Source organism: Balaenoptera ricei, chromosome 2, assembly GCF_028023285.1.
Source record: "Balaenoptera ricei isolate mBalRic1 chromosome 2, mBalRic1.hap2, whole genome shotgun sequence".
Classification (NCBI taxonomy): domain Eukaryota; kingdom Metazoa; phylum Chordata; class Mammalia; order Artiodactyla; family Balaenopteridae; genus Balaenoptera; species Balaenoptera ricei.
This window is the reverse complement of record NC_082640.1, coordinates 134306404-134332091: the sequence shown is the minus strand read 5'-3', so window position 1 is coordinate 134332091 and position 25688 is coordinate 134306404.

The following is a 25688-nucleotide window of genomic DNA, read 5'->3' as shown; positions in this document are numbered from 1 at the left end:
TTTCTGAGTACAGGTCTTTTGCCTCCTTAGGTAGGTTTATTACTAGGTATTTTATTATTTTTGATGTGATGGTAAATGGGATTGTTTCTTTAATTTCTCTTTCTGATCTTTCATTGTTAGTGTATAGAAATGCAAGACATTTCTGTGTATTAATTTTATATCCTGCAACTTTACCAGATTCATTGATGAGCTCCAGTAGTTTTCTGGTAGCATCTTTAGGATTTCCTAAGTATAATATCATGTCATCTGCAAACAGTGACATTTTACTTCTTTTCCAATTTGGATTCCTTTTATTTCTTTTTCTTCTCTGATTGCTGTGGCTAGGACTTCCAAAACTATGTTGAATAATAGTAGCAAGAGTGGACATCTTGTCTTCTTCCTGATCTTAGAGGAAATGCTTTCAGTTTTTCACCGTTGAGAATAATGTTTACTGTGGGTTTGTTGTATATGGCCTTTATTATATTTGAGGTAGATTCCCTCTATGCCCACTTACTGGAGAGTTTTTATCATAAATGGGTATTGAATTTTGTCAAAAGCTTTTTCTGCATCTATTGAGATGATCATATGGTTTTTATTCTTCAATTTGTTAATGTGGTGTATCATACTGATTGATTTGCAGATATTGAGAAATCCTTGTATACCTGGGGTAAATCCCACTTGATCATGGTGTATGATCATTTTAATGTATTATTGGATTTGGTTAGCTAGTATTTTGTTGAGGATTTTTGCGTCTAAGTTCATCAGTGATATTGGCCTGTAATTTTCTTTTTTTGTGTGTGTTATCTTTGTCTGGTTTTGGTATCAGGGTGATGGTGGCCTCACAGAATGCGTTTGGAAGTGTTCCTTCCTCTGCAATTGTTTGCATTAGTTTCAGAAGGATGTGTTATCTCTTCTCTAAATGTTTGATAGAATTCACTTGTAAAGCCCTCTGGTCCTAGACTTTTGTTTGTTAGAAGTTTTTTAATCAGTTTCAATTTCACACTTGTGATTGGTCTGTTCATATTTTCTATTCCTTCCTGGTTCAGTCTTGGGAGACTGTATCTTCCTAAGAATTTGTCCATTTCTTCTAGGTCGTCCATTTTATTGGCATATAGTTGCTTGTAGTAGTCTCTTATGATCCTTTGTATGTTTGTGGTGTCTGTTGTAAATTCTTTTTCATTTCTAATCTTGTTGATTTAAACCCTCTCCCTCTTTTTCTTGATGAGTCTGGCTAAAGGTTTATGAATTTTGTTTATCTTTTCCAAGAACCAGTTTCCAGTTTCATTGATCTATTCTGTTGTTTCCTTCATCTCTATTTCATTTATTTCTGCTCTGATCTTTATGATTTCTTTCTTTCTATTAACTTTGGGTTTTGTTTGTTCTTCTCTCTCTAGTTACTTTAGGTGTAGGTTTAGGTTGTTTGAGATTTTTCTTGTTTCCTGATGTAACATCGTATTGCTATAAAATTCCTCTTAGGCTATTTTGCTGCATCCCATACGTTTTGGATCATCATGCTTTTGTTGTCTTTTGTCTCTAGGTATTCTTTAATTTCCCATTTGATTTCTTCAGTGATCCACTAGTAGTTTAGTAGCATATTGTTTAGTCTCCATGTGTTCATTTTTTTACAGTTTTTTTTTTCTTGTAGTTGATTTCTAATCTCATATCCTTATGGTCAGAAAAGATGCTTAATATGATTTCAATTTTCCTAAATTTACTGAGGCTTGCTTTGTGGCCCAGCATGTGATCCATCCTGGAGAATGTTCCATGTGCACTTGAGAAGAATGTGTACTCCGCTGCTTTTGGATGGAATGTTCTGTAAATATCAATTAAGTTCATCTCGTCTAATGTGTCATTTAAGGCCTGTGTTTCCTTATTGATTTTGTCTGTCCATTGATGAAAGTGGGGTGTTAAAAGTCCCCCACTATTATTCTGTTACTGTTGATTTCTCCTTTTATGGCTGTTAGCATTTGCCTTATATATTGAGGTGCTCCTATATTGGGTGCATATATATTTACAATTGTTGTATCCTCTTCTTGGATTGATCTTTGATCCCTTTTCTCTTGATGAGTCTGGCTACTGGTTTATCAATTTTGTTTACCTTCTCACAGAACCAGCTTTTAGTTTTATTAATCTTTGCTATTGTTTCCTTCATTTCTTTTTCATTTATTTTTAATGGGATTGTTATGATTTCTTTCCTTCTGCTGACTTTGGGATTTTCTTTTTTTGTTCTTCTTTCTCTAATTGCTTTAGGTGTAAGGTTAGGTTGTTTATTTGAGATGTTTCTCGCTTCTTGAGGTAGGATTGTATTGCTATAAATTTCCCTCTTAGAACAGCTTTTGCTGCATCCCATAGGTTTTGGGTCATCGTGCATTCATTGTCATTTGTTTCTAGGTATTTTTTGATTTCTTCTTTGATTTCTTCAGTGATCTCTTGGTTATTAAGCAGTGTATTGTTTAGCCTCCATGTGTTTTTATTTTTTACAGTTTTTTTCCTATAATTGATATCTAGTCTCATAGCGTTGTGGTCAGAAAAGATACTTGATACAATTTCAATTTTCTTAAATTTACCAAGGCTTGATTTTTGACCCAAGATATGATCTATCTTGGAGAATGTTCCATGAGCACTTGAGAAGAAAGTGTATTCTGTTCTTTTTGAATGGAATGTCCCATAAATATCAATTAAGTCCATTTTGTTTAATGTGTCATTTAAAGCTGGTGTTTCCTTATTTATTTTCATTTTGGATGATCTATCCATTGATGAAAGTGAGGTGTTAAAGTCCCCCACTATTATTGTGTTACTGTCAATTTCCTCTTTTATGGCTGTTAGCATTTGCCTTATGTATTGTGGTGCTCCTATGTTGGATGCATAAATATTTACAATTGTTATATCTTCTTTTTGGATTCATCCCATGATCATTATGTAGTGTCCTTCTTTCTATCTTGTAATAGTCTTTATTTTAAAGTCCATTTTGTCTGATTTGAGAATTGCTATTCCAGCTTTCTTTTGATTTCCATTTGCATGGAATATCTTTTTCCATCCCCTCACTTTCAGTCTGTATGTGTCCCTAGGTCTGAAGTGTGTCTCTTGTAGACAGCATATATATGGTTCTTGTTTCTGAATACATTCAGCCAGTCTATGTGTTTTGGTTGGAGCGTTTAATCCATTTACATTTTAGGTAATTATCAATATGTATGTTCTTACTGCCATTTTGTTAATTGTTTTGGATTTGTTTTTGTAGATCTTTTTTTTTCCCTTTCTCTTTTGTCTCCTTCTCTTGTGATTTGATGACTCTCTTTAGTAATGTGTTTGGATTGCTTTTTCTTTTAGGTGTGTGTATCTATTGTAGATTATTGGTTTGCAGTTACCATGATGCTTTGATATCGCAGTCTGTATGTATATACAAGATTGTCTTAAGTTTCTTGTCTCAACTTCAAATGCAGTTCCAATATCCTGCATTTGTACTCTCCTCTTCTCACAGCTGCTGGTTTTGATATCATATTTGTGTGTGGATGATTTCCTACCTGTACTGTGCATTTGCCTTTGCTGGTCAGCTTTCCCATTTTGTAATTTTCTTGTTTTTATTTGTAGCCTTTTCTTTTCTGCCTAGAGAATTTCCTTTAACATTTACTGTAAACCTGGCTTGGTGGTGCCAAATTGTCTTAGATTTTGTCTGTAAAGCTTTTGATTTTTCTGTTGAGTCTGAATGACAGCCTTACTGCGTACTGTATTCTTGGTTGTAGGTTTTTCCCTTTCATCACTTTAAATATACCATGCCACTCCCTTCTGGCCTGCAGAGTTTCTGCTGAAAAATCAGCAGATAACCTTATGGGGTTTCCCTTGTATGTTATTTGTTGTTTTCCCCTTGTTTCTTTCAATATTTTCTTTTTTTTTATTTTTTTGAATATTTAACATGACTATATTTGAGTACAGATCACTGAAGTTACTTTATTATTTATAACACTTCTAAGAGTTAAACAAATTATTATTTTACAGTTTGTCATTCCCCAAGAAGAAAATGGGTACAGGAGCTTTCAGTAACGAAGTTGGAACATTGTAGAAGTAAATACAGCATTTGAAAAGGAAGATGACATAAATCGGTCCCGTCATTTGTTGTAGAAACAAATGCCGCTTAACAATGTTGAGTCTCTGGTATTATTTATCTCTGATAACACTTCTTGGAAGTCTTGTGCCTTAACAAAATGCTGTATAATGAAAAGTAATAATACAATCCCAAGATTAAAGCTATTTTCCTTGTACTTATCTATTTCCATAATGTATTTTTTAAATTTATTTTTTATAAAGCAGGTTCTTATTAGTCATTCATTTTATACACATCAGTGTATACATGTCAATCCCAAATTCCCAATGCATCCCACCACCAACCCCACCCCCCACCGCTTTCCCACCTTGGTGTCCATACGTTTGATCTCTACATCTGTGTCTCAATTTCTGTCCTGCAAACCGGTTCATCTGTACCACTTTCCTAGATTCCACATATATGTGTTAATATATGACATTTGCTTTTCTCTTTCTGACTTACTTCACTCTGTATGACAGTCTCTAGATGCATCCACGTCTCTACAAATGACCCAATTTCGTTCCTTTTTATGGCTGAGTAATATTCCATTGTATATATGTACCACATCTTCTTTATCCATTCGTCTGTTGATGGGCATTTAGGTTGCTTCCATGTCCTGGCTATTGTAAATAATGCTGCAATGAACATTGCGGTGCATGTGTCTTTTTGAATTGTGGTTTTCTCTGGTTATATGCCCAGTAGTAGGATTGCTGGGTCATATGGTAATTCTATTTTTAGTTTTTTAAGGAACCTCCATATTGTTCTCCATAGTGGCTGAATCAATTTACATTCCCACCAACAGTGCAAGAGGGTTCCCTTTTCTCCACATCCTCTCCAGCATTTGTTTGTAGACTTTCTGATGATGCCCAGTCTAACTGGTGTGAGGTGATACCTCATTGTAGTTTTGATTTGCATTTCTATAATAATTAGTGATGTTGAGCAGCTTTTCATGTGCTTCTTGCCATCTGTATGTCTTCTTTGGAGAAATGACTATTTAGGTCTTCTGCACATTTTTGGATTGGGTTGTTTGTTTTTTTAATATTGAGCTGAAGGAGCTGTTTATATATTTTGGAGATTAATCCGTTGTCCGTTGATTCGTTTGCAAATATTTTCTCCCATTCTGAGGGTTGTCTTTTCGTCTTGTTTATGGTTTCCTTTGCCGTGCAAAAGCTTTGAAGTTTCACTAGGTCCCATTTGTTAATTTTTGTTTTTATTTCCATTACTCTACGAGGTGGATCAAAAAAGATCTTGCTGTGATTTATGTCAAAGAGTGTTCTTCCTATGTTTTCCTCTAAGAATTTTATAGTGTCCGGTCTTACATTTAGGTCTCAAATCCATTTTGAGTTTATTTTTGTGTATGGCATGAGGGAGTGTTCTAATTTCATTCTTTTACATGTAGCTGTCCAGTTTTCCTAGCACCACTTATTGAAGAGACTGTCGTTTCTCCATTGTATATCCTTGCCTCCTTTATCATAGTTTAGTTGACCATAGGTGCATGGGTTTATCGCTGGGCTTTCTATCTTGTTTCATTGATCTATGTTTCTGTTTTTGTGCCAGTACCATATTGTCTTGATTACTGCATCATTGTAGTACAGTCTGAAGTCAGGAAGTATCATTCCTCCAGGTCTGTTTTTTTCCCTCAGGACTGCTTTGGCTATTCGGGGTCTTTTCTGTCCCCAAACAAATCTGAAGATTTTTTGTTCTAGTTCCTTAAAAATGCCACTGGTAATTTGATAGGGACTGCACTGAATCTGTAGATTGCTTTGGGTAGTATAGTCATTTTCACAATATTGATTCTTCCAATCCAAGAACATGGTATATCTCTCCATCTGTTGGTATCATCTTTAATTTCTTTCATGAGTGTCTTATAGTTTTCTGCATAGAGGTCTTTTGTCTCCCTAGGTAGGTTTATTCCTAGGTATTTTATTCTTTTTGTTGAAGTGGTAAATGGGAGTCTTTTGTTAATTTCTCTTTCAGTTATTTCATCATTAGTGTATAGGAATGCAAGAGATTTCTGTGCATTAATTTTGTATCCTGCAACTTTACCAAATTCATTGATTAGCTCTAGTAGTTTTCTGGTAGTATCTTTAGGATTCTCTATGTATAGTATCATGTCATCTGAAAACAGTGACAGTTTTATTTCTTCTTTTCCAATTTGGATTCTTTTTATTTCTTTTTCTTCTCTGATTGCCATGGCTAGAACCTCCAAAACTATGTTGAATAATAGTGGTGAGGGTGGGCATCCCTGTCTTGTTCCTGATCTTAGAGGAAATGCTTTCAGTTTTTCACCATTGAGAATGATGTTTGATGTGGGTTTGTCGCATATGGCCTTTATTATGTTGAGGTAGGTTCCCTCTATGCCCACTTTCTGGAGAGTTTTTATCAGAAATGGGTGTTGAATTTTGTCAAAAGCTTTTTCTGCATCCATTGAGATGATCATATGCTTTTTATTCTTCAATTTGTTAACGTGGTGTATCACATTGATTGATTTGCGTATATTGAAGAATCCTTGCATCCCTGGGATAAATCCCACTTGATCGTGGTGTATGATCCTTTAAATGTGTTGTTGGATTCTGTTTGCTAGTGTTTTGTTGAGGATTTTTGCATCTATATTCATCAGTGACATTGGTCTGTAATTTTCTTTTTTTGGAGTATCTTTGTCTGGTTTTGGTATCAGGGTGATGGTGGCCTCATAGAATGAGTTTGGGAGTGTTCCTTCCTCTGAAACTTTTTGGAAGAGTCTGAGAAGGATCAGTGTTAGCTCTTCTCTAAATGTTTGATAGAATTCACCTGTGAAGCCATCTGGTCCTGGACTTTTGTTTTTTGGAAGATTTTTAATTACAGTTTCAATTTCATTACTTGTGCTTGGTCTGTTCCTATTTTCTATTTCTTCCTGGTTCAGTCTTGGAAGGTTGTACCTTTCTAAGAATTTGTCCATTTCTTCCAGGTTGTCCATTTCATTGGCACAGAGTTGCTTGTAGTAGTCTCTTAGGATGCTTTGTATTTCTGTGGTGTCTTTTGTAACTTCTCCTTTTTCATTTCTAATTTTATTGATTTGGGTCCTCTTCCTGTTTTTCTTGATGAGTCTGGCTAATGGTTTATCAATTTTGTTTATATTCTCAAGGAATAAGCTTTTAGTTTTATTGATCTTTATTGATCTCTAGGTATTTTTTGATTTCCTCTTTGATTTCTTCAGCGATCTCTTGGTTATTTAGTAATGCATTGTTTAGCCTCCATGTGTTTGTGTATTTTACAGTTTTTTCCCTGTAATTCATTTCTAATCTCATAGCATTGTGGTCAGAAAAGATGCTTGATATGATTTCAATTTTCTTAAATTTACTGAGGCTTGATTTGTGACCCAAGATGTGTTCTATCCTGGAGAATGTTCCATGAGCACTTGAGAAGAAAGTGTAATCTGCTGTTTTTGGATGGAATGTCCTATAAATATCAATTAAATCTATCTGGTCTATTGTGTCATTGAAAGCTTGTGTTTCCTTATTAACTTTCTGTTTGGATGATCTGTCCATTGGTGTAAGTGAGGTGTTAAAATCCCCCACTCTTATTGTGTTACTGTCGATTTCCCCTTTTATAGCTGTTAGCAGTTGCCTTATGTATTGAGGTGCTCCTATGTAGGGTGCATATATATTTATGATTGTTATATGTTCTTCTTGGTTTGACCCCTTGATTATTATGTAGTGTCCTGCCTTGTCTCTTGTAACATTCTTTATTTTAACGTCTATTTTATCTGATATGAGTATTGCTACTCCAGCTTTCTTTTGATTTCCATTTGCATGGAATATGTTTTTCCATCCCCTCACTTTCAGTCTGTATGTTTCCCTAGGTCTGAAGTGGGTCTCTTGTAGACAGCATATATATGGATCTTGTTTTTGTATCCATTCATCAAGCCTGTGTCTTTGGGTGGAGCATTTAATCCATGTATGTTCCTATGACCATTTTCTTAATTGTTTTGGGTTTGTTTTTGTAGGTCCTTTTCTTCTCTTGTGTTTCCCACTTAGAGAAGTTCCTTTAGCATTTGTTGTAGAACTGGTTTGGTGGTGCTGAATTCTCTTAGCTTTTGCTTGTCTGTAAAGCTTTTGATTTCTACATCAAATCTGAATGAGATCCTTGCCAGGAAGAGTAATCTTGGTTGTAGGTTATTCCCTTTCTTCACTTTTAGTATATCATGCCACTCCCTTCTGGCTTGTAGAGTTTCTGCTGAGAAATCAACTGTTAATCTTACGGGAGTTCCCTTGTATGTTATTTGTCGCTTTTCCCTTGCTGCTTTCAATAATTTTTCTTTGTCTATAATTGTTGCCAATTTGATTACTATGTGTCTCGGCATTTTTCTCCTTGGGTTTATCCTGTATGGCACTCTCTGTGCTTCCTGGACTTGGGTGGCTATTTTCTTTCCCATGTTAGGGAAGTTTTCGACTATAATCTCTTCAAATATTTTCTCAGGTCCTTTCTCTCTCTTCTCCTTCTGGGACCCCTATAATGCGAATGTTGTTGCGTTTAATGTTGTCCCAGAGGTCTCTTAGGCTGTCTTCATTTCTTTTCATTCTTTTTTCTTTATTCTGTTCCACAGCAGTGAATTCCACCATTCTGTCTTCCAGGTCACTTATCCGTTCTTCTGCCAGTTATTCTGCTATTGATTCCTCCTAGTGTATTCTTCATTTCAGTTATTGTATTGTTCATCTCTGTTTCTTTGTTCTTTAATTCTTCTAGGTTTTTGTTAAACATTTCTTGCATCTTCTCGATCTTCGCTTCCATTCTTTTTCCGAGGTCCTGGATCATCTTCACTATCATTATCCTGAATTCTTTTTCTGGAAGGTTGCCTATCTCCACTTCATGTAGTCGTTTTGCTGGAGTTTTATCTTCTTCCTTCATCTGGTACATAGCCCTCTGCCTTTTCATCTTGTCTATGTTTCTGTGAATGTAGTTTTTGTTCTACAGGCTGCAGGATTGTAGTTCTTCTTGTTTCTGCTGTCTGCCCTCTGGTGGATGAGGCTATCTAAGAGGCTTGTGCACGTTTCTTGATGGGAGGGACTGGTCGTGGGTGTTGCTCTGGTGGGCAGAGCTCAGTAAAACTTTAATCCACTTGACTGCTGATGGTTGGGGCTGGGTTCCCTCCTTGTTGGTTGTTTGGCCTGAGGCGACCCAACACTGGAGCCTACCTGGGCTCTGGTGGTGCTAATGGCGGACTCTGGGAGGGCTCATGCCAAGGAGTACTTCCCAGAACTTCTGCTGCCAGTGTCCTTGTCCTCACGGTGAGACAAAGCCACCCCCTGCCATTGCAGGAGACCCTCCAATACTAGCAGGTAGGTCTGGTTCAGTCTCTTATGGGGTCACTGCTCTTTCCCCTGGGTCCCGATGCACACACTACTTTGTGTGTGTCTTTCAAGAGCGGAGTCTCTGTTTCCCCCAATCCTGTCAAAGTCCTGCAATCAAATCCCGCTAGCCTTCAAAGTCTGATTCTCTAGGAATTCCTCCTCCCATTGCCGGACCCCCAGGTTCGGAAGTCTGACATGGGGCTCAGAACCTTCACTCCAGTGGGTGGACTTTTGTGGTATAAGTGTTCTCCAGTTTGTGAGTCACCCACCCAACAGTTATGGGATTTGATTTTATTGTGATTGCGCCCCTCCTACCATCTCATTGTGGCTTCTCCTTTGTCTTTGGATGTGGGGTATCTTTTCTGGTGAGTTCCAGTGTCTTCCTGTCGATGATTGTTCAGCAGTTAGTTGTGATTCCAGTGTTCTTGCAAGAGGGCATGAGAGCACGTCCTTCAACTCTGCCATCTTAAACTAATCCCCTCTCTTTGTCTTTAATTTTTGTCAATTTGATTAATATGTGTCTTGGCATGTTACTCCTTGGATTTATCCTGAATGGGATTCTCTGTGCTTCTTGGACTTGACTGATTGTTTCCTCTCCCGTGATAGGGAAGTTTTTGGCTATTATCTCTTCAACTATTTTCTCAGGCCATTTCTCTCACTCTTTTCCTCCTGGGCTCCCTATAATGTGAATGTTCGTGCATTTAATGTTGTCCCAGAAGTCTCTGAGACTGTCTTCACTTCTTTTCATTCTTTTTTCTTTATTCTGTTTTGTGGCAGAGATTTCTTGCAGTCTGTCTTCCAGCTCACTTCTTTGTTCTTCTGCCTCATTTACTCTGCTACTGATTCTTTCTAGTGCATTTTTCATTTCAGTTACTGTACTGTTCATCTCCGTTTGTTTTTTTATTTAAATCTTCTAGCTCTTTGTTAAACATTTGTTGTATCTTCTTGGTCTGTGCCTCCATTCTTTTTCTGAGATCTTAGATCATTTTTACTATCATTACTCTGAATTCTTTTTCAGGTAGATTGCCTATCTTTATTTCACTTATATGTTCTTCTGGGGTTTTATCTTGTTCCTTGTTCTTGAACATACTTCTCTGCCGTCTCATTTTGTCTAACTTTCTGTGTTTATGGTCTCCGTTCTGCAGGCTGCAGAATCGTGGTTCATCTTACTGCTGGGGTCTGCTCCCTGGTGGGTGAGGTTGGTCCTGGGGCTTGTGCAGGCTTTCTGGTGGGATGGACTGGTGCCGGCCCACTGGTGGGTGGAGCTGGGTCTTGTCCCTCTGGTGAGCAGGGCCATGTCAAGGGGTATGTTTAGAGGTGGATGTGAGCTCAGGACGACTTTAGGTAGCCTGTCTGCTGATGGGTGGGGCTTGTTCCTACCTTGTTGGTTGTTTGGACTGAGGTGTCCCAGCACTGGGGCCTGCAGGCTGTTGAGTGGGGCCAGGTCTCAGTGCCACAATGGTGACCTCTGGGAGAGGTCACACTGACGAACATTCCCTGGGGCCTCCACCACCAGTGTCCTTGCCCCCACAGTGAGCTACAGACAACCCCTGTCACCATAGGAGACCCTCCAAGACCCTCAGGTAGGTCTGTCCCAGGCTTCTATGGAGTCAGTGCTTTACCCTGAGTCCCAGTACATGTGAAAACTTGTGTGCACCATCCAAGAGTGGAGTCTCTGTTTCCCCCAGTTCTGTGGAGCTCCTGCACTCAAGCCTCACTGCCCTTCAAAGCCAAATGCTCTGGGGGCTCCTCCTCCTGATGCCACACCCTCAGGGTGGGGAGCCTAACATGGGGCTCAGAACTCTCACTCCTGTGGGAGAACCTCTGTGATATAATTATTTTCCAGTTTGTGGGTCACCCACCCAGTGGGTATGGGATTTGATTATATCACAAAAGTGCCATTCCTACTGTCTCATTGTGGCTTCTTCTTTGTCTTCGGATGTAGAATATCTTTTTTGGTAGGCTCGTCTTTTTTGTAGATGACTGTTCAGCAGTTAGTTGTGATTTTGGTGTTTTCATGAGAGTAGATGAGCTCAAATCCTTCTACTCCACCATCTTGTCTCCTCCTTTCCAATTAAATTTCCCTGTGATGAATGGATTATTTCACTGGAAAAGTGAGTTGCATGATCCTTCTTGCCTGATGCCAGCAGTGTCTCCGTGACCCTCAGCCAGGCAGCAGTGGCAACAGAAGGGACCCAAGGAGCAGCAAGTGCTGGGCATGCATGGCCTCGAGGATAAAGTGGAAACTGACCCAGATGCAGACCTATGACCCAGAGGGTTCCAAGAAGTGGGCAGTGTTGGTCTCCTCTTACCTGCTTAATTTTTATATTAGACTAGGCTCATTCAGCTGCAAGTGATAGAATTCCAACATTTGCAGATAATCCAAATAAAGGGGATTGTGTCAGCATGAGGCATCCATGCTAGCTCCAGGCTCTCGGCACACACAGTCCACGTAAGCAGGTTCTTATTCAGCAGTTCTGGGGATAGGCCTGAGATTCTGTGTTTCTAACAAACTCCCAGGTAATCCCAATATTACTGGTCCATGGAACACATTTTCAATAATATGGGCTCAGAGAATAGAAACAATTTCTAGGAATAAAAAAGATTAAAAATTCTTGGCTTTGAGTATGGAGTAATACATAAGATAGGGCAATATACAAACTCTTTTGATAAAATACAGCAAGACCACAGCCAAACAACAGTCTGATGCATCACAGTTCTAGCCACCACAACCTTCTAAGCAATTTCTATTAGTATGGGAAAATCAGTGCACAGCAATGCAACACTGGTCCAATAAAAGAAAAAAATGCCTGTGTACATTTCTTTACAGTGTAAGCTGTTATTGAATAATACATTTCCACACTAGAATTATTTTAACTAACAATAATTCTTTATGAGCTTTCATTAAATTTTATAACTTCCCATTAATATTATCTTTTAACTCCAATCAGAAATATTGTAAACTCTTGGTAGATTTATGCGTTGTTAGGAAGGCAAATTACAACCTTATATAAAAAGGCATTTCAAAGTGAAGGATGATTTTCCCATTAACCTTCAAGGAAACTTAGATATGACATGAGATCAATATGTAGTGACTAGAGAAGAGATTAGAAGAAAGAATGGAACACAAGATAGAATTCCACAAAATCCAGCTTGGCCAAATATGTCCTGAAACAAGAGCACTGTTTGAAAAAGAGTGAAAAAAATATGATGACCCAAAAATACAAAAAGTCAAGAGTCTGTGACACCATGTATAAATCAAATAACAGCCATACCTATACAGATAATAGGTTGCTTCAGAATATATTACATAAAGAATAAATTAGCACAAAGAACTAGGAAACAAAGGATGATCTACAAATTCTATTATTGCCACTGTGCAGAAGAGTTAATATATCCTTAGAAAGGCCTGCTTGTGAAGTTGACCCTTGGCTGGCACCTGGGAACTTGATTTAAAGAGGATATTTTTCCACCATTCTGAGAATTGATAAGAGTCACTCATTATGCCTAAACTCTCTTAAAACAATGTGGTTTATGCTGAACATCTACGTCACTCCTGGGAGACTAGAAATTTGGTACAGACTAGGCAGAGGGTGACAAAATGACCAGCCCCCAGTAAAAATTTGGACACTGAGTCACTAATGAGTTTCCCTGGTAGACAGCATTTCAAACTTGTCATCACAATTCAGTGCTGGGGAATTAAATGCCTCCTCTGTGACTCTACTAGGACTCTTTAGAAGCTTACATCTGGTTGCACTGAGACTTTGACCCATGCACCTTTCCCTTTGATGTTTTTTTAAAATCCTTTTGCTATAAGAAAATGTAGCTGTGAGTACAACTCTATGTTGAGTTCTGTGAGTACTCCTAGAGAATCACCAAACTAGGGGATATTCTTGGGGAGCCCTGACATGTCATTCACAGTCATAATGCATAAAATAATTATGGAGAAAAGCCAGGCACTGAGTTTGGTTAATGCAAACATCCTTCAGCTTTGCAGCCCAATAGGACTAGCAGTCATCTGTGTTTAACACAATTATAGCTTCTTGAGAGTCTTCACTTTTCTCACTACAAATCTCTGCTCTATTTTCAAACCCTGCCCTTCAAACACTGCCTACCTTCCTACCACCTTACATCATGGATCCCATTTCTAATTCAATCTAATTCCCTAAATCTCACCTAGTTAATCTTTTTTACTGGGTTAGTTCTATCCTCATTGCTTACTAAAATACTCAGACTTGTTCTTTAAGTAAATACCTATTAGAAACATATTATATATGTTTATTAATTATATATTAATAGGATAAAGACTAAAGTATTTTTATTTTTTATTGAAATATAGTTGATTTACAATGTTTCATATGTACAGCAAAGTGATTCATTTATATATTCTTTTTCAGGTTCTTTTCCATTATAAATTATTACAAGGTATTGAATATAGTTCCCTGTGCTATACAGTCAGTCCTTGTTGTTTATATATTTTATATATAGTAGTGTGTACCTACTAATCCTAAATTTGTAATTGATCCCTCCCCACCTTTCCCCTTTGGTAACCATAAGTTTGTTTTCTATGTCTGTGAGTCTATTTCTGTTTTGTAAATAAGTTCATTTGTATCATTTTTTTTAGACTCCACATATAAGTGATATCATGTGATATTTGCCTTTTTCTGTCTGACTTACTTCACTTAGTGTGATAATCTCTAGATCCATCCATATGGCTGCAAATGGCATTATTTCATTTTTTATGGCTGAGTAATATTCCATTGTATGTATATATAAATATAAATAAATGAATATATATGTATTATATATATATATATATATATATATATATCACATCTTCTTTATCCATTCACCTGTCAATGGACATTTAGGTTGCTTCCATGTCTTGGCTGTTGTAAACAGTGCTGCTATGAACATTGGGGTGCATATATCTTTTTGAATTAGAGTTGTTTTTTCCAGATATATGCCCAGGAGTTGGACTGCAGGATCATATGGTAACTCTATTTTTAGCTTTTTAAGGAACCTCCATACTGTTCTCCATAGTGACTGTACCAATTTACTTTCCCACCAACAGTGTAGGACGGTCCCTTTTTCTCCACACTCTCTTCAGCATTTATTATTTGTAGACTTTTTGAAAGACTAAAATCTTAACATGACTTATAAAGGCCCTAAATTGCCTAGAACTGGCCTACTGTCCCAGCTTCACCTTACATCTCTTCCTCTGAGCTCCAGCTATGTTGGCCTTCTTTCCCTTGCTCAGATGCATCTAGTTGTTCCTGCCACAAGATCAATACATCTCTCTGCCTGAAAAGTCTTCTCTCCCTTTACCTTGTTTAAAGCTAATTCTTCCTCCATATCTCAGCTCAATAGGAAGCCTATCTTATTATATGCTCTCATAGTACCATGGATGCTCTATGACATGGAGCCCATTACACTTATAGTTGGCATTAATTTGCATTATTGTCAGATAAATGTCTTTATGGGATGAGACACTCTACAAAAGCAGGGATTATGTCTTTTGTTCTTGGTAGTTACTCTACAGTGCTTAAATAACCTGAAACATGTTAAGAGCTAAGTATTTGTAAACGAACAAATGAACCAATAAATGAATGAATGTAGTCACTGTCCTAGATAACATAGCAGATAAGAAGGTAAATAAAATACATAGTGTTTCCTTAAGAGAATTCTACCTAAGAGGTTAAATAAGTACATATACATTACTGAAACATAAATAGACAATATTTATAAATGGAGAGAGAAGAAAATAGAAAAATTTTAGTAAGGTGATCAAAGGAGGGAAATAGTGCAATGTAAATGGTCCCTTGTCCTAGTTCTTTCCACAGCAAACATTCTATTCAGAGCTGCAAGATTCTAGCCTGCACTCAAGCATCTTAACTAACCTTCTAACTTTCATTCTTGCCTCCTGTCCCTTCAAAAATTTCCCCCAAGTTCAATAAGGGATATCTTAATAAAATGTGATTCTAATATTACCTCCTACCTAAAACAACTAACAGCTTTGTGGACCAGAAGGCGAATAAGTTTGTATGACTATGTTAAGTAGGTAAGAATTAAAAGAAAGATTAACACAGTCCCACAATTCTGCATTGTTACAGGCTTATGTCCACAAATTCTGTCAATTATAAGGACAAGAGCAATATGAGCAGAATCTATGACCCCTTTCAAGCTCTGTGGTACCATTAAAGTTCCACCTCCAGGAATAACAGTTTGAAGAGTGGAGAGAGAGGTTGTCTAACAGTCCTAGAGCCTGCTAGCAAATTGGGTGACAGATTTGAGGTAACCTGCAGGCTTCTCTTTGCTCTTAGGACAAAATCCAAAAGTGTCATTATAACCTACAGGGCCTGCATTTGACTCTATGGTAATGTACCATCCCATCATTCACCACTTACTTGTTACTGTACTTTAGGCTCACTGGCTACTTTCGGTTACTGCAAAACCATGTTCCTTCCTTCCTTGGGGCTGTCTCTCAAGCTGTTCTTTCTGCCTAGAAAGATGTCCTCCACCTGTATTTCATCCAGCTTACTTTTACTACTGCTTAGGTACTCAAATCTAATTCCCCAGGTAAATGCATTCTAAAGTCTAGGAGAAGGGTGCATAGTAAATACACTAAGACACAGTGTGCTTCTCTACTGTTGCTCCTAACACAAGCATAATTAATATTTATGTGAATTTTTTCTTCAATTTCTATCTCCTCCACTCAATTTTAAGTTCTGTAATGTGATGGAACCTGTCTAAACTATTCATTCTTGTAATCCTATAAACTAAAATGATATCTGGCACACCTTAGGCACTTAATAAATATTTGTTGAAAAAAATAATTTTGAAGAATCAAAGCATTCTATGTAAGATAAATAATATAAGCAAACTAAGGAATCACACACATAGGTATTCTAGCAACTATGGTATATATGAGGGAATTGAAGTAGATAAAGCTATAATATCACGTAGAGATAATTTGAGAAAGAACTGAGTTTTCTGATTAAATAGTACAGATTAAGTAATTAGTAAAGAACTTATGTAAACAAATGATATAATTAAAGCCATATCAACTGTAGGAGATGAGTTAGAAAGATATAGACGTCATAGAAGTTTGGGGAAATGATGGTGTCAGGATGGTAGACAATGATCACAGAAATGATTGGATAGACATAAACAGTTTTGAGAAGGAAGCATAAAAGGATTTAGTTTGGATTGGAAGCCTGAATATGAGAAAGGAATCAAAAAAGATTTTAAGGTTTTAAGACTTCTGGCTTTGATGGAATAACTATTACCAAACTAGCCCTCCTCCTATAAACTACCTCTTCCTGTAAAACTGTAGAATTAGAAAAATACATACAACAACTCTTTTCAGACACTGGACAATAGTCAGTTCAATCCTATGCTTCCTGAGAGATGGGAAACTCATTTGGGAAACTACAATTGCCCTCTCACTGTCTAGGGACAATTTCCCAATCACAACATAATGAGCTAGAGGCCAAGCAGAGTACAGCAATTCCACTGAGCTAAGGATAAAGATCAGAGTTCATGGCAGCTGGGGAGTAGCCAGAATTTGTGGGACAGGGCATCTGAGAGGAGGGACCTGTGCATAAAATGGAACACAGAATTCCATGTGGGACTCCTACATAGTCCTTGGCTGAAGAATGGGCTGCACATACAGAGGGAAAGACTAAAGTTTATCAGAGTACCTCTGCCATGGGTTAAAAGTGAAGAGAGGTATGAGAGATCAAGCAACACAAGGGGACATTGGAGTTCAAGTCAACTGTAAAGGAATGACCAGGGCTTCTCTGGTGGTGCAGTGGCTAAGAATCAGCCTGCCAGTGCAGGGGACACGGGTTCGATCCCTGGTCCGGGAAGATCCCACATGCCGCAGAGCAACTAAGCCCATGAGCCACAACTACTGATCCTGTGTGCTGCAACTACTGAAGCCCACATGCCTAGAGCCAATGTTCCACAACAAGAGAAGCCACCACAATGAGAAGCCCAAGCACCGCAACTAAGAGGAGCCCACACTCGCCACAACTAGAGAAGGCCTGCGCGCAGCAACGAGGACCCAACACAGCCAAAAATGAATAAATAAAATAAATTAATTAAAAAAAAAAGTGTTACCCTTGTAGCTCTATTACACTAGGAAAGAACTCAGACATATCAACTGCATAAGACAAGTGTTAGGGCCTACAATCCAAACCTTACAAAACTGTCTGTAGTGTATAGCACAGTTTAAAAAAATAAAAAATAAATAAAAAATAAAATAAAAAATAAAAAAAATTAAAGGAATGACCAGGTTAATACTTCATTAACATCTTGAACAATCCAGTGAGACATCAGAAAACTTGTGCTTCAAGAGTAATAAGAACCACACCATAAAGTAGAGCCTACTTACAGCATGCTATAACAAATCTTAAAACCAAGCCATGAAAGATCTTCAGGAGAAAGAGTTTAGAGGTTAGTTCTGCCAAGATATAGAGGCTTGGGAAACAACTTGGAATTTTCATAAATCTGTACTAACAAAGTGTAAAATAAATCCTACACAAGTTTAAAGTGATCATCCAGTAATTAAATAATCTAATAGAAAAAAAAAAAAAGCAACACTTTTCAGAGGAATATAGATATATAATATATCGTTCACAATGTCAAGTATAAAATAAAAGTCACATATAGAGAAATAGGAAATGTGCCCCAGGGTCAAGCAAAACAAAACAAATCAAAACAGTGAATAAAATCTAAACCTATCATGGTCCAGGTGTCAGACTTAACACTCAAGGATTTTAAACAGCTGTTAAAATTTTGTTCAAAGAATTAAATATAACCATAATGAATGAGAAGACAGGGACTCTGAAAGAAATGGAAATTATTTTAAAACACCATATAAAAATTAAATAACTGAAAATTATAATTTAAATTAAAAATTCACTGGATAGGCTTAGCACCAAAAGCGTCAACAAATTTAAACATAGATCAATACAAATTGTCCAATTTGAAGAACAGAGTGAAAACAGAATGAAAGATAAAAATCGCTGAATTAATTTAAATGGGGAAATGGTTAACATTAACAGAAACAACATCAAAAGGAGTGAATAATATTTTTGAGAAAACAGTTAAGTTAAAAAAAAAAAAACAGGAAAAAATATACTTAACAGTATGTTGGAAAGATGTAGAAGTCAGCACATTGATCAGAAGTGAGAGAGGAATATTTGAATATTTGAAGGATCTCTAAACTAAGGCAAGTCTTTATGTGAGTAAATTAGTTCCCAGAGAGATAAAGAAAAAATGATGAGAGGAAAGAACAGAATCTTGGGGAATTCCCATTATAAAAACATCTAAAGAGTAAGAAGAGACAAAAGAATTAAGCAAAGAAACAGGAGGCAAATCAGATAAACCAAAGCATCAAGTACACTAAGGAAGGCCAGGGTGTCAAGAAAAAGAAAGTTCTTGACAAGCCAGGAAAAAAAAAGAAGGTTACTAATAATAAGAATTAATATTGGTTTTAGAAGTGAGGAAGTCATTGATGACGTCTGAATAGCTAAATATAGGGGGAAAAAGGTAAGAAGTAGGAAGATTTTAAGGGAGTAAAACAGTAAGAGAGTAAATGCAGCAAATAGAGTATAAAGACTTCTATAGATGAAACTAGAGAGAATTACAATTTAAGACGGTCACAGGAATGATAGAAAATTTGGGAATTTGTTGTTTATAAGAGTTCTGAACATACTAGTTGTCTGAGAAAAAGGAATGAGTTTATGAGAATGAAAATTCAAAAGAAAAAGGGTTTATTAATGAAACAATATTTGGTATTAAACAAGTGACTGGATGACTAAAAGCAGAGCAACGCAATTAGTTTTATAAAGGAAAAGAGGTGATTCTTTAATACAGAAGCAGAGAATGAGTGAAGAAAAAATTTGAAATATAAGGAAGAGAAATTGAGAACTTTCACATCAAGTGGCCTGAATATTCTCAAAACTGTTAAATATAAAGTCCTATTCTGGATCCTTCTTAAGGAGGCTGAAAAGATTTTAAAACTGTTGCTATAATGAATAGTAAGAGATGAATAAAATGATTTTTAAATAGAAAAGGAAACAAGTTGACATTAGAAAGAATGACTCAGCAGTAACCAAAAAGCAGTACAATTACACAGCTTTCTTCAGTAATGTTTAGCAGACTACCTATAAAATAGGAGAAATAGTGAGAGTGATCCAGAATAGCATGTACCACAGCATTGAGTAATGTTGTATCAGTAGAGACAGCTACAAAAGATCCAGATCAGACAGAAAACAGAAAACCAGAAGGAAGATGATTAACACACAACTATGTTGGCACTCGGTGAATAGAGGGAATACAAAAAAGAGAAGTTTCTGTAAGTGGAACTAAGAGTGTGAAGTTATTGGGAAATAAGAAGGCTGTGATCACAGAGAGCAATGTCAAGTCTAAGATCTCAAAAGGGGAGTTATTCGAGTAATGAAGGCTGAAGACTACAGATGAAGGAAATAATTGGCATGTCTGATCAACTGTCATATGGATCCATCAGTTCAACAGTAAACTTTTTTGTCCTGTTTACTTACTATGTGCCAGATTAAAATGTTAAAAGACACAGTTTCTTTCCCAATTAACTTGAATATTGCAGATACTGAGGGACATAACAAGAAATTATGTAAAAAGAAATACTATGAGTCATCCCAGCTTCCCTAAGACTTACAGTTTCTGGCCCACAATAAAGCCTTGATGAATCTTGAAGAAATTAAATAATACAAGATATTGTGCTAGGCACAGGAAATGCCAAATAAATTAAGTCTTTGCCTTATGCACAGGAAAGGGACTATACAAGTTCAAGGAGAGAACTTCTCACTACAGAGTGAAAATATCAGTACTTTCATGTTCAATATCTGCAAATTTTCTTACCACTGCACAGTCTCTATTTTGAAACTTTCTTTCTTGGATTCCAGGACACTACACTCTAATTATTGTTCCCTTCTTCAATCTCAGATTAGGCTTTTCTCAGTCATTTAATCTAATTCTGTTACCTTCCCCCTTACCCTAAAAAGTAGGTGTCCCCCAGTTTTTAATCTTAGAACCTATTTCTCAACTTCACAATTTTACAAATTTTCTCTGCTGTTATTTCAAGTATTGAATGTCTACAGTCATTTCTATTTGATTGACACCTAAATTTGCCTGCCTATCTAGCTGTGAGCTCCAGAATAATACCTTCAAATATCTCCAGAGAGACAGCTCACTAAGCACTCAAGTGTTAACTAAAACCAAATTTAAATTATCAAAAAAGAAAAAGTAGTTCTTGTATTTTTATACTGATTAATATCAGGCCAACTGATCCATTGTCATCTTAAGCTGTATGTGGGACTGAAAAGGCAGTGGTGAACTTTATATCATTCTTTTGCCCATTGAAATTTTCCCAAGGATAAATGAGATCATCATTTTTAAAGTATTTTAATCCTCTGTTTGGCTAATCAACTGTTCTCCTTTTAATATAATAATATTGACTTATAGAAATGGTAATCACACCATATGATCCATTTCTATAACAGTGTTTTTCAAGCTTTAGTGTGCACAGGAATTTCAATAACACCAATGACTAATACAGTATTTATTGAATGCTTACTTATGCTAGGCACTATTATAAGTAAGAACTTTCTACAGTTATTTCATTTAAGCATCACAAAGGTAAAGTTATTCTCATGTAAGCATGTTAAAAATGGAGATTTTGATATAGTAAGTCTGGTTTGAGGCCCAAGAATCTATATTTTTAAAAAATATTCAAAATTTTTTGATGCATGTAGGCATTACATTCACTGTTTTATAGAATCTCTTTAAGGTGCCACTAATTTTCGATTCCTATTATTACTATGTTAATTCATGACCCAACTCCCTCTCTATATATTTCTACTTTTCTTTACAACTGCAAACCTTCCCCACTGTTAAAATTCTGTACTTTCTGATGAGAAAGTCTTTTCAGCTCCTTCAGTTCACTAGAATAGAACGTTGGTAACACATAGCCATACTATTTCCAAATATACTCAACTAGTTAAGCTGTATTACAGTGGATAATGCAACACTGTCCACATATTCTTACATATTTAAAAACTCTGGCCTTTTAATTTAAAATATAGCTTATAAGTGATATTGGTTGTATTGTAACTATGGTATGTTTTCAATTCTGAGAAAATCCTTCTAAATCATTCTGAACATAGAGACAACGAATTTTAAACAAGTGGCGACTCATTAAGTTAAATAAAATTAAAACCAACAACCCCAAAATATCAGTAGCTTAATATATTAATAGTTTCTTTCTCTTTCTCATATTGTAGTTAATAGACATATACATGAAACATGTCATAGCTAACTGCATGTTGGGGGCAGGGTGTGGTAATCTGCTTCGCATGGTCACTTCACATGGGGACCCAGGAGCCTTCCTGGGTCAACCGTCTTCTAGGAGTCTCTTTTTATAAAAGCAGTATATGTATGCAATTCTTTAAATGAGTCCCTACAGCCCTCAGACTCTATTTCCATTTCATATGAAGTATTAAGATTGCATCTTTCTGAAAAAGAAAATCACTGAATCTAAATAAAGCAGAAAAACTTTAATAGAAAACCCCTTTATAGAATAACTTCTTAGTATGCAAATAAGGTAAACATAGGCATAAATGTATAAAACTATAGTCTAAATTTTGATAGTAATACACATTTAAGGGATAAAAGAGGGCTATTACCTATAGCGCAAAAACTTGTACATCCTTGCAAGAAAGGAACAATACTTTATTTCACCATACCAAGGAGGCCAAAAATAATTAACTGTATAAAATATAATCATAGTTATTAATCCCTCAAATTTCCTAACTTTGTAAATCTTACAAAGCTAGTAAAGTCTGATACACTAGTATGAATGTCCAGATAGCACAGCAATACTTTAACTCACATAGTCCATTTAATGTGAGCTATGATGTTTGGGTACAGAAGGCCAATTAAAGATGAGTTAGGAAGTATTTTTCCAGCCTTATGAAATAGGACAGACCCGGTGCACTCTATTGCCATTCGGTTCCTAAAGCTTATCTAAATTATCCGACCTACTGGAGACCTTACAAAGTAAATGCAACTCTTGTGATTCAATTCCTATAGGAGGGCTCAATGTTTTCCACTAGACTTTTGTTTTCTTATAGTAGTTATTTCAAACATCTTTTTCCTCACTCTAGTAAATAATCCAAAACCTACATGAAATTGCATTTGGCAAGCTAAGCCACGGTTTTGTAATTAACAAGAGAGTTGGTCATAATGAAATGGGATAATTCCCAATACTGTAACTGAGTTCTCTGAAAGAATTCTCTGAAAGAACCTGCCTATTGCTGGTTCTTGAGGAGATGTGAAGAGGAGACACTCCGGGCAAATGCACATGTAATAGAATATTAAAATATTAAGTTCTTCTGTTTCAATTTCAATTGAGACAAAAGATATGATAAACATCAAATATAGAAATAAGTGCAAGACAGATGACCATATACAACATTTATAAAGAAAATGGCAATAGAAACAATTCTTGGACTCCTCAAGCAAATCAGAAATAATAAACTGAGGCAAGGTATGGAGAGAGTAGATTTCTGAGAAGACCCATTGGTAGAAATCCCCAGCCTCCCCCAAGAGGGATAGGATAAGTATGGAAGGTCCTAACTCTTACATCTAAAGCCTTAGAATGGGCATTTCCATTGCACTACTCCCAGATCCTAGAATGTCCATTCCCTAAAGTTTGAAGTTACAGAGAATGCCTCAGGGTCTTAAAGAGGCTTGTGGCAGCAGAATAAATGTGGCTCTGTTGGGACTGGCCTTCATATCCAGAGACTGTCAGGTTCAAGGTGGTGAGCCACACCAGAAAGAGAAAAAGCAAGACTGGAGCCATTTTAAGTCCAAGTTTTAAGTCCAGGAGAAAAGGTAGGAAACACCAATAGCTTATTTGTGGAATGGATTACCAGAAAACCAGGGGCTAAATGAAGAGCAGTAGATTGGGAAATAGATTGCACTGCACATACCCTGAGAGATAGAGCTGGACAAGTCCTCAGTGATGGAATCTTCAGGAAACACACACACACACACACACACACACACACACACACATACACACATACACACAGGCACCCATAAGAAAAAGAAATCAGCATGTAACATCTACCAGGCCCTAAAAGCTTAAAGTCAGCTTATGACATCACCAGATATCTCCCAAGTAAGATACTTCTCTGTTCTATGTCATTTTTTCCCTTCTCTCCACCTATTTCCATTTGTTGAAGTTAGACAGTGGGAGAAGAAGTGAGGTAGGAAGGGGGATGGAAAAAAAAGAAGCTGAGCATACTATCTTCTCCTTATTAGATCAAAGGATTCCATCTACTACAGGTCTTAGGTAAGGAAGAGAGAAACTATGAACAGCTAGCTGGACCTTCCTGTAGAGGGAGGCGGAGTTATAATCTTCATCAAAGCTTAAAATATTTTTATACCGAATGAGATTTTTACTTAATGAATTAACACTGTATTTGTAACTTAGAAGGACTAGAACCACAAGACTGTTGTTAGCAGAGATTAGCAAGAAATGTCTTGGGCCTGCCAAGATTTAATCAAGGGTCAAGAACACTGTCCCTCTGAATACGTTTTCATAGACATAGAAGATAAAAATAAAATTATTCTTTGATTACAAATGAATCACATATGCTAAACATCCAAGTGAAACAATATTTATGATTAAAAAGAACTTGGCCCTAAATGACGTTGGGGCCCACCAGCTTTGATAAGTGAGCTAAACTACCTGTAAATCATGGATCATCTTCTTCTTTATGATATTCAGGCCAAAGTCCGTCCCTCAAGTCAGACCCTAAGGCTACAATGTTCTTTTGTTATCAGTATTCCATCTTTCTAATGGTAGTAACACATTAAGGAGAAAACCCGGTTTTTCCCCAAAGCATAAAACATTTGACTAAAGCTTTTCAAACCTAGAGCAGGTAAGAGATAGCCACAATGCCTACGTTCTCAGGAGACATCCATAAGATAGTCTTATTGAAACAATTAATTGGGAAATAATATTCCAAAAAGGTACATCATAGAACAACCATGAAAAGGGCCACTGAATAGATGAAACATCCCAGCCATGTCTGGTTCTGATGCTTGCTCTGTCTCTTCAAATTGTGTTTTTTGCCTTTTAATATGCCTTGCAATTTCTTCTTGACAGCCAGATATAAGGTACCGAGTAAAATAAAATGATATAAAGAGGCCCTTGGTAATATGGTGGTGAGGTGTCCGTGGGAGGGAAAGCATCTTTTGGTCTTATGATTAAGTCTCAGTCTTTCAGTGAGCCTATGCCTCTGCACTTCAGGAGTGTTTCTTGGCCACAGCTCCCCTGCCAACCCTTAGGTGGTACAGGATAGCTAGAGGGTGCTGAGGTTGGGTATTTCCCTTCCCCCAAGTCAGTTAGTCTCTAGTTATCTAGTTTCCCCTGAGGGCAGGCCTTGTTAAGAAGAACAGAATGCTCTGGGTATTTCAAAATGATTCCTCCCCCTCCCCCCACACTCCTGCCAGAAGCCTGAGGGTATTTTTCTCCCATATTTACTATGGGAAGCTGATCAAGCTCCTGGAGGTAAATCTCCCCAGTGAAGTCTTAAAATAGATTTTAATCTCTTCCAGCATTATACAAAAAACTTAACTCCTCAAAACTGTTAATAGTATCCTTGTCTTTGACCCATTAGCACTCCTCTCAAAGGGTATAGTGAGAGTGAGGCAGGATGAATGCCCCTAAAATGTATTAAAAAGATGTCTTCTAAACTGAAGTTTAGTGGAAGAGATATGGGCTTGAACAAAAGTCAGATGTTGCAACTTCCTCCATTTTACTAAATTGATTAAACTGCAACAAATTAGGTTTTATTTGCTATGATCAGGTTCAGGGTACAAGTTCAAAGGGCTCGAAAACTGAAATTAAAAATGAGCATATTGATCTAAGGATAACTTTTCATCAAAGGCTTCTATCTTCACCATATGTGTAAATGTAAGTTCTTTCTTCAAGAATACAAGAAACTGCAAATTTTAGTCATTTATTTTCTAATACCTGGTCCAACATTCAAAAAGCAATCAGCTTAGGAAACTATGGTTTTGGACCCTCTGTCTCCATGGCCATGAGCAATGTCCCAGTATTCTTAGAATTCTGAGGCCATCCTCCTAATCACTCTGAACAGAGAGGCAGCCAACTCCAAGCAAGCAGAGAGTCACTAAATTACCTAAAACATGTAAGGAAAACAGATAACTCTACTGTCATT